An 11,788-nucleotide genomic window follows, 5' to 3' on the forward strand; every position below is an offset into this window, starting at 1 on the left:
GTGCATTACAGTCCAACATTACACACATCTCAGAAGTCAATTTTTTTTCTTAACACTACCAAACTCCTAAATACAGAATTAAAGTCACTGTAAACAGTATAAAGCTCATAATGCACAGACAGCTGACACAGAGACACACAGCTCTTTTATAAACCTCAATCCAAGGTCATGAGATTCGATCTTTTGTCATTCTAATGAGCAGGCATTTGGTGCTTTTGCCACCCTGCCAAGGTCTTGATCCCATTCATACACATAAAAACCCTGATTCATCAATGCCCATGCCCCGTGGCCTAGCCTTGCACATGATCGTCCCCCCATTCTCAGTATACCATAGGATGCGCACATGAAAACATGTTGCAGTAATGTTCAGTGTTTCCAGTGCTTCAGATCATTCCCTCATTTGACCTCTCAGAGATAAGGGGTACACTTTAGCCAACGTATGAACAAATACATTTGCATCGCGTCACACCCTGATTGGTAGGGTAGATTGGTAGATTGATAGGGGAACGCCCCAAGCTGCTTCCATTCATTAATTAGGAGTCAGTCTCCACAGCCTGCGCACAGGTGATCTGAATCTGCTGCAATCAGTGAAGAGGGATTTTGAAATTCAGCCCAATGGAAGCACCCATGACAGACTACAGAGGTACTCCATATAGATCTACAACGTACAACATTTAATGTAGAACCACAATTTATTATTATATTATTATTATTATATTTATGTTGTTATATGTGTATTGTGTTTGCTGTTGAAGGACGGTACCTGAACGCTTCACTCTTCATTCATTCAAGCCGAGTTGCCCGGAATGCTCTCTTTGTTTCTCTCTCTCTTTCTCTCTCCCTCCCCCTTTCATTCTTCCTTCCTTCCTTCCTTCCTTCCTTCCAAGGCAGAACATGAGGGGTGATGCCCCTCAAGTCTGTGGCCCTCCAGGGGACTGCCTATATGCCCTATGCGAAGAGCTGGCCCTGTGTGGGAACCAGGGTGATGCTAACTTCTGGGTTAGCCTCCAAAAAAATGTCATTCCTGAAGCACTGTAGTGATCTCACAGAGTATAGATACACCCTGAAGTACACTCCTACTTAAATAATGGAGGTTAATGGCTGCATGAATTTCAATAAGGCCAAAAAAAAGTGTTAGATCTGTCTTCAGTGACTATTGGATTTTCTTTGACATCAAACACTATGTCTGTAATTTGCTTTACATAAAGCATCACACTGCAGAAAAGCTCATAAGTCAGGGTCATGCCACTTCTTTTAATAAACTGTCTATGCCTCAAATCAGGCCTTAAAGTCATTTGGGATCAAACCAGAGAATTCCCAATTGTAGCTGTAATTATTTATTAGTTTCTGCTCCAGGTGACATTTTAAATAAAACATGGCTCATGGGGGAGAATGACAAAGACTGAGGGGATGACAAGTCCAGTTATTCATTTCGGATGAGGGATCATGAATTATTTGAAAGGAAGATAACACTAATTTTGCATTAGATTCACAGCCCAGTGCACCTGCACATTTTCACCCCCAACACACACACATACACACTGCCCCTCCTGACACCCTGTTGTTTGTGTATATGAATGTAGGTCAGAAATGTGTCTATATGTGTTTTACTGTCTCTCATGTTTACTGTATGTGGCAGCAATGGACACACAGTGCGCTATGGGGGTCTCCTGACACATCTTTAAATATGAATTTGCACACACACACACACACACACAATCCAGCGGAAGGTCAGTTTAATATTTCATTTGGCTGATGGACGGCGTCTGCTGCTCTGTGAGCCAAATAGCATTACAACACACTAAGTGACTTAACTCTAATTAGAGCTAAGAATCACACTGAGGCTGCTCTGTGATATAGACTAGCTCACCTTTTCCCATCACAAATAGCAAATAGCTCATTTTCACTTGCCTAATATTGCCTACAATTTTTCTTTTTATTTAAATCCCGCTCTGGCTGCTTTATTTATTTCCCAGTACCAGCAACACTATTTTTACTATTATTTAGCACTGATGGAACATAGAAGTACAAACCCACAGCAGTTTCATCAGTGATCCTGTCTACCCTGTGTGTTTGAATGTGTGTGTTTATGTGTGTAATTTATGAATGATGAGGAAGTTAACAGCTTCTGGCTTTGGTAACATGCTTTAGCCCTTTGAATGCATTTTGTTTCTTTGTTTTCTGCTTGATTTACCTCTTTCTTTCTTTCTTTCTTTCTTTCTTTCTTTCTTTCTTTCTTTCTTTCTTTCTTTCTTTCTGTGTCTGTCTGCCCCTCTGTCCAACTGACCTACTGACTGACTGACTGACTGACTGACTGAAAAACACAAGGTACTGCAGTGTTTTCTTCCATTTAACCTGTTAAGCCCGAGAAGAGCCCAATTGGGCTTGAGCACCTATGGCAACATATAAGTGAAATATATAGTTTGGCACCTGAGAATTGAGAGATGGTGCCAAAATGTGCCAAAATTGCACATTTGGAGATTCTGCCTGATTACTCTGTACTGAAACCTCTCTAATTTTATTCTGATTCACTTTATTAGCATAAAAGTTGACAGAGGTGATGTTCAGATGTTTTGCTATGGTTTGCTAGAGATTCAGATGCATCATTCCTCGGGGAGATTCATTCTAAAATTGTAATTTCTTAAAAAAATCTTTCATTTATGCTGCGTGACCCAGTGACATATATTTCCTTATACTTACACATCCGAACAAATATCTCAAGTGTTCCCTTTATTATGATACCTTGATTCTTCAAATAGACCTTGTAGTTGCAGAGATACAAGCTGTTAATTAACCCAGAGACACAAAATAGAGGCTAGTTCTTAACAGGTTAAACTTGCTGTAGTAAATACAACACAATCATATACTCTCCATCTGGATGAAACCATCTTGGATTGCTATTTTGCAACATGAAACTTTGAAACCCACCAACCTACTCTTCACCCATCATCCTCCCCCTACACAGCACCATGCTTTACCCATGGCAGGAGTTATGTCCTTGTCCTTGTTTTCTCCTCCTTTCATTACTTCACCCCTTACTGTGTTTTTGCTGAACAGATGTCAGCGCTGGGTAAAGTTGTCTCTAGAGGGGCTGCCAGCAGCATATTGGTTTATAATTAATGAAATTAAGGCCACTGTCTGCCGAAAAGGTTTCAGTCCCAGTGTAGGGTATACTGCCTGCCAGGAAGACGGACGACTTGAGAGATTGAAGAGGACAGACATAGAGAGACGGATGTAGTTGGATCATTGTCAATCTACTGTAAGGCCATTGTGGATGACTGAATGCATTCAGGATTTTCATCTTCTTTACCATTTCTCCTTATGTTAAAAATGGGATCTGGTCCAGTTGTTCACAGGATCCCTTCTCGAGAAGCACCTTTGCCCTTTGTCCACTAACCAGGAAATGCATTCTGATCCCTTTGTTCGTGGAAATAAGTCATATTTGTGTATATTCGTTTGAATGCACTCATAGGTCACGTGTAGGTGACTAACATCGCATGTGACAAGTGGATGGCATCTTGAACAATAACTGTTGAAAACAGTGCAAACGGGAATAAATCAGAGAAGTGTTTATCCTGTCTGTCTTGTATTTGTATCATGAGTGTTTCAACCATACTTACATACAGTCTCAGGTATTTTTACACGCAACTTGAACCTGGTGTGTAGAGACTGCTGTATCAGGTGTGTGGAAGCAGCACAGCAGAACTGGCGTCTGTACACATCTTCTGTTGCAGACTGAAAACTAATTTTCCAGACTTTGGTCTGTACCAAAACGTCTCTTATTGTTTCGAAATAGAACAACACTTTCTAATATCTACTTTATAAAAAATCAAACTAAGTTCTTGAGTTCAATCTAAACCGCTTCATATTATGTTGAAGTGAAAAGAGCACACGCAAATAATTAGTCTTATTTCTTATCATCTTTGGCTCTGCTATGCTAGCTAAAATAGGATAAATTGCTACAAACGTGTCAACAAAATGGCTTGTGTGGATAAAGATGTCAGTCATGAAATTGTGGAGTAAAATGTTGGCCAAAACTGCAGTCTCTAAAACATCACACATACACACACATTGCAACGTGTTGGCTTCACTTATTACTGTGTGCCGTGTTCAATGGTGTGTAAAGTGCTGCCGCTGCGAATATTAGCCTGTTTATCAGAGTGTGTATTACCGTGCTGCACCGCCGAAACTGGGGAACAGAGTATGTGTGTGGATGAGCGTGCTAGCAGGGGATCACAGGTGTGTTTGCGAGCTCCACAGAGAGGCTCCTTCCCCCCATAACCCCCATGATCCCACCCTGAGCGTCCTGGGTAATATCAACCCATAGAGCACCTGCGTCCTTTTCCCACAACACACACACACCTCTAATGGCCCCATATCAGCGTGCCATACGGCTCTAATAGCCAGCTGTGTGAGCAGAAATCCAGTGGACCATACCAACACTCACTGATGCAGTTGTAATATTAATAGATGTGAGTTAACTATGATGAACTCAGAAAAAACTAAAACACACTAAAAAAGGGCATTTCATGCTTTAGCTTTGATTTTCTGTCCCCCCAGCATCCTCATGTTAAATTCAGTTACTTCTCCATGCCTTTCCACAACGTCAACTGCTTCTCATCCTATTTTCCTCCCTGTGTTATGTTCATGAAATTAATCTCAGCTCACAGTTGATGTCTGTAAATGAGGAAAAAAGTATGAAGAGTATAAAAAACAAAGATAACACTACTGGCACCATATCGTGCACCTCAACACCTGCACAACTTGCTTTCTAGCCCACTCTGTTTTTGCATCTTGAAGAGAAACAGGAGACTGGTGTATACTGACAAGTCACACATCAACCTGCTACAGTATGACGTGGCAATTCTACTGCTGTGTTTGACAAGTTACTTTCAAAATGTAATGTATTACATATTACGAGTTAGGCTGCTATCATTTGAAAGTAATAAGTTAATTGACAATATTACTGTCTGTGCAGAGTAATGCGTTATACTACTTTTGTGTAACATTCACCAAAATAACTGCAGACGCACAACTAAGCATTATAAAATGGAAGAACTCGGAAATGTTTCTCTATTGACTATAAAACCTTAACTGTCATTCTAAGTTAATTATCATAATATTTATTTTCTGCGTTCAGCTGCGTTCAGAAAATAACAGGAAGATGTATTTCACTATAGCTTGGCTTTCATGCAACCCGACTACCCATCCATACACAGTTGGTAAAGGGGAAAATGACTGACTACAATTGTGGGTGATTGATTTGTTGATAGCCAATGTTAGGATGGCCGTGTGGCAGCTGGATATTTGAAGCAGGAGTCTGAGGCAGAGGTTTAATGCAGACCAAAACCAGGTTTTTATTTTCACCAACATTTAACATATATCAGAACAACATTATGACGAGCTACATGGAGTCCTGGCCGGAAACTGGCTGCCTTATATAGCCTGCCACTGCCTTTAACTTCTACCCCTCCCACAGTATAGGGGAAATCTGCGCCACACCTGACAGCAAACTAACACAACAAACACAAATACATCAGAATACATCTAGATTACACTAATATAAAGTATTCTACCTGATCTTATTTTATCTAACACCATACCAGTCAATTCTAGCAATCCTGACATACAAACTAAAGTCCCAGACACCCCTACACCAATCAACAGGTGGTATCTCCTGAAACCTTTAAATTTGTGCTTCGTTACCCTAGGGACTCTTGCCCAGAACACCTTGAAGAGGAGACACAACAGGTGAGTGAACTTGCATTCAAACATTACACACAGTCAGCCACAAATCATTAAACTAACATGTTGTATGTAGTGCTTTATACCACTACTTCATCACGTTTAACTAACAGACAAACAGAATGTGTTTGTCTTTCTGGAAACTTTTCACCACTGAGGAGGTATCTACTGAACAGCATCAGCAAAATGTAGTAATTTCAATAAGACAATTAAATCTTGTGGCTTTGTTTTATTCTATTATTAACTGTTAACATTGTGCTACACAAAGTGGTAATGAAAGGACCTTCAATACACCGTTGGTAAAGGGGAAAATGACTGACTACAATTGTGGGTGATTGATTTGTTGATAGCCAATAACAGCTCGTTCTACCATGGCAGCAAAGATGCATGAAAGCGCTGATTGGCCCTCCAAATGGGAGCACTTGCTATGCTCCAGGGACTGTCCTAGGGTAAAAACCAAACAGAAAAAAGGTTGGGAAACTTTCACGTTGCAGTCCGAAATATAACGAAAACAAACCTAACCAACAACATGGGGTAAAAAGAACAGAAAAAATGTTTCCTCTAAAAGTAATTATTTTGTTTGATGAACGAAGTTGTCAGACCATAAGTAATGGACTTCACGGGCACAAGGCAACTTGGATTAAGTTTATGGAAAATTGTTTTTGATCCTTTTGATCAGTCGAATTCCAAGGAACCTGTAACTGTTCACCTGTAGGGTGTGTCTTTGCCTCCTTTGAGTAGTGTTGTACTCAAGCCAAGTGTTAAGTTGACCAATCAGCTTCATGGGTGAGATTGTGTTGAATGCTGAGCTGAAGTCAACAAACGGCATTCTGATGTAACTGTTATTCTGCAGATGCATGAAGACTGAGTGAAGGGCAGTACATATGGCATTCTCTGTGGATCTGTTGGTTCTGAAAGCATACTGGTGAGGGTCCAGGCTGGCAGGGATGCTGTCTTTTGCCGTTTTTTCCACCAGCACTTTTGGCCAGCAAATCTGCGCAGCACACAATTCCTGTAGTGTTGCTTCATAATAAACGCTTTGAAATGACTAAATAATGTGAGGCTTTTATTGTGAAGAAGTTATAGGAAATGAAACGTGTTTGTAACTGAATTAGTGGAGCCACTTTGTTAGCAGTGATTCTTCGATAGTACCGTGGGGGATCAGGACAAGCACGTCAAGACACACCTTCAGGCAGGTAGCCCAATTGTGGTGGAAATTCAGGCAGTAGTCATTTAGACTAGACACAGCAGACTTTTTAAGTACAGGAACAATGATTGCTCAACATAATCAGTACTTGTTTTTAGTACACGGTCAGATATATTATCTGGACCAGCCGTCTTATTTATATTTGCTCCCAGTAGGATTTCTCACAGCTGCTGTGGTTACTGACAGTGGCTGGTCTTCTGGAGACGGAGTAGACTTCACAGCTGAGTCTTTGTTGAGGAGATCAAAGTGAGCATAAAATGTGTTCAGCTTATCCGGCAACATGGTCTCACACATGATGCTCCTGCTTATATAGCCAGTGTCATTTTTAATCACCTGCCACGCATCTTTAGTGCTGTTGGTGTTGAGGTCCCTCTCCAGTCTCTGCTGCTACTCTTTGCCTCTTTGAATCCAGCTGCCAGTCTTGCTCTGGCAGTGTAATTTAGGTAAAGCAATTCTGAGATTTGCTTGATTCAAATCACCAGCTACTATGAAAATTCCACCTGGTTGTTTAGTCATGTTGCTGCTGATGACATCATACAATTTCTGCAGAGCATTTCTTGGGTTTGCATCCGGGGGAACGCACAAAGCAAAAAAAAATAAAGACTAGTGAATTCTTTGGGCAGAAATATGGTTGACATCAGAAAAACATCTGGTAAACACTGTCCATCCACTTTAACTGCGTTTAAGCACCAAGCATTATGTAGACACAGAGCCCTCCTCCTTTCCAAGCTTGATCCGGGATGTTAGGGGTTGACCACGTCTCTGTGAAGATGTGTGCACAGTAGTCTCTGATTTGTTGTTGCTGAGTGAGCCTGAGTCGCACCTCATCCACTTTATTCTCCTGCGACCAGACAATAGCCAAAAGAAGGCTTTGTAGAAGAACAGCTAATGGTCTAAGTCGGTTCAGCTGATCATGCCGCCTCTCTCTTGTCTCTTCCTGGGGTGGTTGCAATTGCGATTTCTCTGATGTTCTGTCCCCGCTGGTCTGGCTGGTCTCTCGGCAGAGGCTGCTGGTGCAAATCCTCTTGCAGTCTACGGCGCTCAATCTGAACCCCACACGTCCTTTTCTGATGTTAAGTGCATCTCTATTGTAGGCAAATTGTGCTCCAGTAGAAGGGGCGATATACAGTACACCTCCTCGTATGTTTTCCCCTTTTATGAATGGAATCATGGTCAATAGAATTTGGCTTTTTTGTCAAAGAATTTACATTAAACATTCTTTCATCATTACTTAAGGGATACAAGTTTTCAACTTTATGGTAAAGTTGGATATTTCAACCAAGAACCTGTATATTTCAATAGACTCCAATGCCTGTAACAAGTGGTGGATGGTTCTTAAGTAATAAGAGCAACACTGAGTGATCAAGGAGTTACAGATGCTTTACTGGGTGACGCATACAAATTGATTTACTTACAATTTAGTAAAAGGTTACAGCACATAGCCCACAAACTAGCCCCCAGGAACTAAAATGTCAATGCCCTTAAAACATGGGCTAAAAGTGGGTAAAAGTTCAATAAAAGTGAAGAGGAAAAGCTAAAACTCCACAATATAAAGGCATGAGGCTGAAATTCATGGCTAAAAAGAAGAATCGAATGACCAGCACCAGCGTCCTGTGGCTGCAGGCTGTGCTGATCATAGTCCCATGTGGTTTACTGGAGCCTTTTCCCTTGTGACAGTGTGACGGTACAGTCACACACACGACAAGAGCAGACACCTGGAAATGCAGGAAACACAATGCCAATGCCAGGTACAGCACTTCAACACAAACTGCTGTCTCATATACCAGAGTCTTACTAATTGCCCAAAGGGTAATTCACACCGCCTGGCAGAGTGTCTCGCTCTGCTGCTGTGTATATGCCACGTCTTAAGACTGATTTCTTCTGCCGCTGGCTGGCGTCTCGTTATTGGGCTGCCACTGCTGTCTCTCGAGTCGTGAATGTTCCTCCGTTCCTCCCAGTCCTGTCTTCTATCAATCTGTTTCCTCTTGACTAAACATGCCGTTCCTCTTAACTATGTCTTGTGTCTCCAGCTCCTTCCATTCCTTGTGTGAATAGTTCAGGGGTGTCATTTATAAACATTGCGTAGGATAAATACTAAAAGTGTACGTGTGCCCAAAGGCCCCAAAAAATGGCGTGCGCCAAAAAATATTCAGATTGAATAAATCTGGCATGAGCCTTACGGTCTGCAATTTCCTTTTATAAATCCCAAATCAACCTGGAAATGTGCGCACCTGGCTCTGCCTCCTATACCGCCCTCTCCACACCCACATTCATAAATGGTCAATGCAAAATGCCTCATGAATGTTAATGTCTGGAAATGAGCTGCTGATCGATGGTTCTTCATAGTGAATCATGGCCACAACGAGAGAAAGATGAAGAAAATACATATTTCTGGCACAGAAACATTAGGGTTGGGCAGATGAACAATGCCATTGTCCATCGCCGATGGCTGACAGCCATGGACTACTAATCCCTGACCATCGTAACATCGTGATTCAAAAGGTTCCCCACCAGAGAGCACAATTTAGTGGCGTGTCCCCTCAGAGTTGCCGTAGGGCAAGAGTTGTTGTTGTTTGTGACGTGGGGAGAGGAAATGAAAAGAAGCATGTTGCTGCTCAGTGCACTAACATTACGTCTCCATGTCCCATTTAGTATTTTCTTATCAAACCAGCTCAGTTAGGAGAACCCAAGACACTCGGTTAAATTTGTGGCAGCAGTGTTTCTATTCCTGCGGGCCGCTGTTTCCCTCTGCCGTTTCATGCCGTTCAGATTATAGCAAATATAAAGTGAGTAATACATCGTAATCGGAGGGTAGTATTGGAGATGATTTACTGTCAGTAAAGGCTAGTTTTACATAAAGCTCAGTTGATGCAAGGGTACTCTTGAATATATTTATATATTACAAAAATTGATAGTAAAACAGAGTTCAGTTTTGATGAAGTTTGGGTTGAACTTATTGCCCTGAGGTGAATGCCATCCTCATGAAGTACCACTGCGAATTGCAATACAGTTTATCCTTGGTACCAATGTAATTCCATCTCACCTTAACAAGTGTTTTCACCTCTGCTTAAATGAAGTTCCTTTCTGGCAGCAGCTCATCAATATGTTTGAATGTATTTATAATATTTGAGCAGAAAATGATTTGTGTGGTTTGGACAAAGTTTATTAATAAGCTTTAGCTGAATGAGTTTGCAGGGTAGGCAATAGACTGCAAACTGTCTGGCATTTGTCCTCTCTGGCTTCGTCCACATGTACAGGGGTGTTTTATGAAACAAAACGTTTTAAAATAAAAACAATCTCTGCCCAGACAAGTGTTTTAGCACCGTTTATCACACCTGAAATTGCATACCACATGACCGTAAATGTACATTTGGAATGTGTGTGCTGGTGTAAACAGGAAGCAGATTGTACACTCTTTGGTTTGTTGCCTGGTTACAAAAAATACTACAGTATGACTGCTCTTCACAGAATCCTCCGAAACAGTGTTACTTTTATTAAAACATTGTCAGCAGTCGTTTTTGTCTCTGTTTCTATGACTGTATTGTCATGGTCTGTTTGTGTCTCTTTAAATATAGACAACAAACATCCATTCTTTCAATGTGCAAACTCAAAAACTGTAATATGACATAACACAACCCCAGAGTTCATATTTGCCAGTGATGCTACATGCACTGATGTGGCCCAATGAGAAGCAAATGTGGGTGTCTGCATCATCACCTGAAGAATTTTCCAACGCCATATTAATGACATAAAACACAAAGGTCAAAATGCATAGAAAAAGATATGTTTGAAGAAATACCTGTGTACGTGTTGACAGGTCATTATATGTGAGCAACTCCACCAAATTTACAAATGTGTTTACACGTCTTGGGGAGTTCTACTCCAGTGGTGTCACAGAGTGGCTAAGTTGCATTGTGGGTAATGGAGGCGCCAGGTTTTGAAAAGGAAGAAGAATACAAGGGATGAAAACAGTAATATCTATGTTGCTGTATCAATTTTGGTCATTTGCTTTTAAACTGTCCATAATGGGTTAGGTCTTTATAGTCTTTAGTCTTTATACTACTTTTCCCACATTTGTAGTAGTTCTCTTCAAGACCTGTAAACACACTTCAACGTGGAAAACAGGAAGAGTTACGCTTTAATTGTTCCTCAAAAGTTTATGTTCTGTATCTAAAAAAACAAAAAAACAGAAACAAAAAAAAACAAACAAACCCTGAAGCCAAAAGGCCTTACTGGAAGTATTTCTGTTCACAAACTCATCGTTTTACATGTCAAATTCAACTATTATACTATACTAACGAGTATTTGCATGTGTGATTGCGGCCATCCACTGCTGTTGCTCGATAATCGATGTCCTGTAAGTGGTAAATTTGTTTTGGGCCCATAGGTGAATGACATCACCTTTCACAGCAGTGTTGGTGATAGATGACTGATGGTACCACCCAAAACTGGTGTTAATTGAGTCACCTGTAAAAAAAAAAAAAAAAGAGATAGCAGAAAATTTAATGGCTACAAGGTGGCGATGTTGGTGCTACATTTTAACCTGTTGCACACTTGCTCATGCGGAACTCATGTACCAAGTTTAATCTTCATAAAAGCAACAGAAATGCAAGAATATCATGTTATGTTGTTACTGTAGTGCCCCCTGGCCATAGATTTGATATAACATTATACAGGAGCATTGGTGATAGATGTCTGATGTTACCACCAAGAATTGGTACTAATTTAATCATGTGTTAAAGATATATGGCAGCATTTTATTAAATACCACGAGGATGCACTGTTGGTACCATGCTGCAAGCATATAAAAGTTATGGCCTGTCAAGTGCATCAGGC

The sequence above is a fragment of the Pagrus major genome, chromosome 24, assembly GCF_040436345.1.
Source record: "Pagrus major chromosome 24, Pma_NU_1.0".
NCBI classification, from domain to species: domain Eukaryota; kingdom Metazoa; phylum Chordata; class Actinopteri; order Spariformes; family Sparidae; genus Pagrus; species Pagrus major.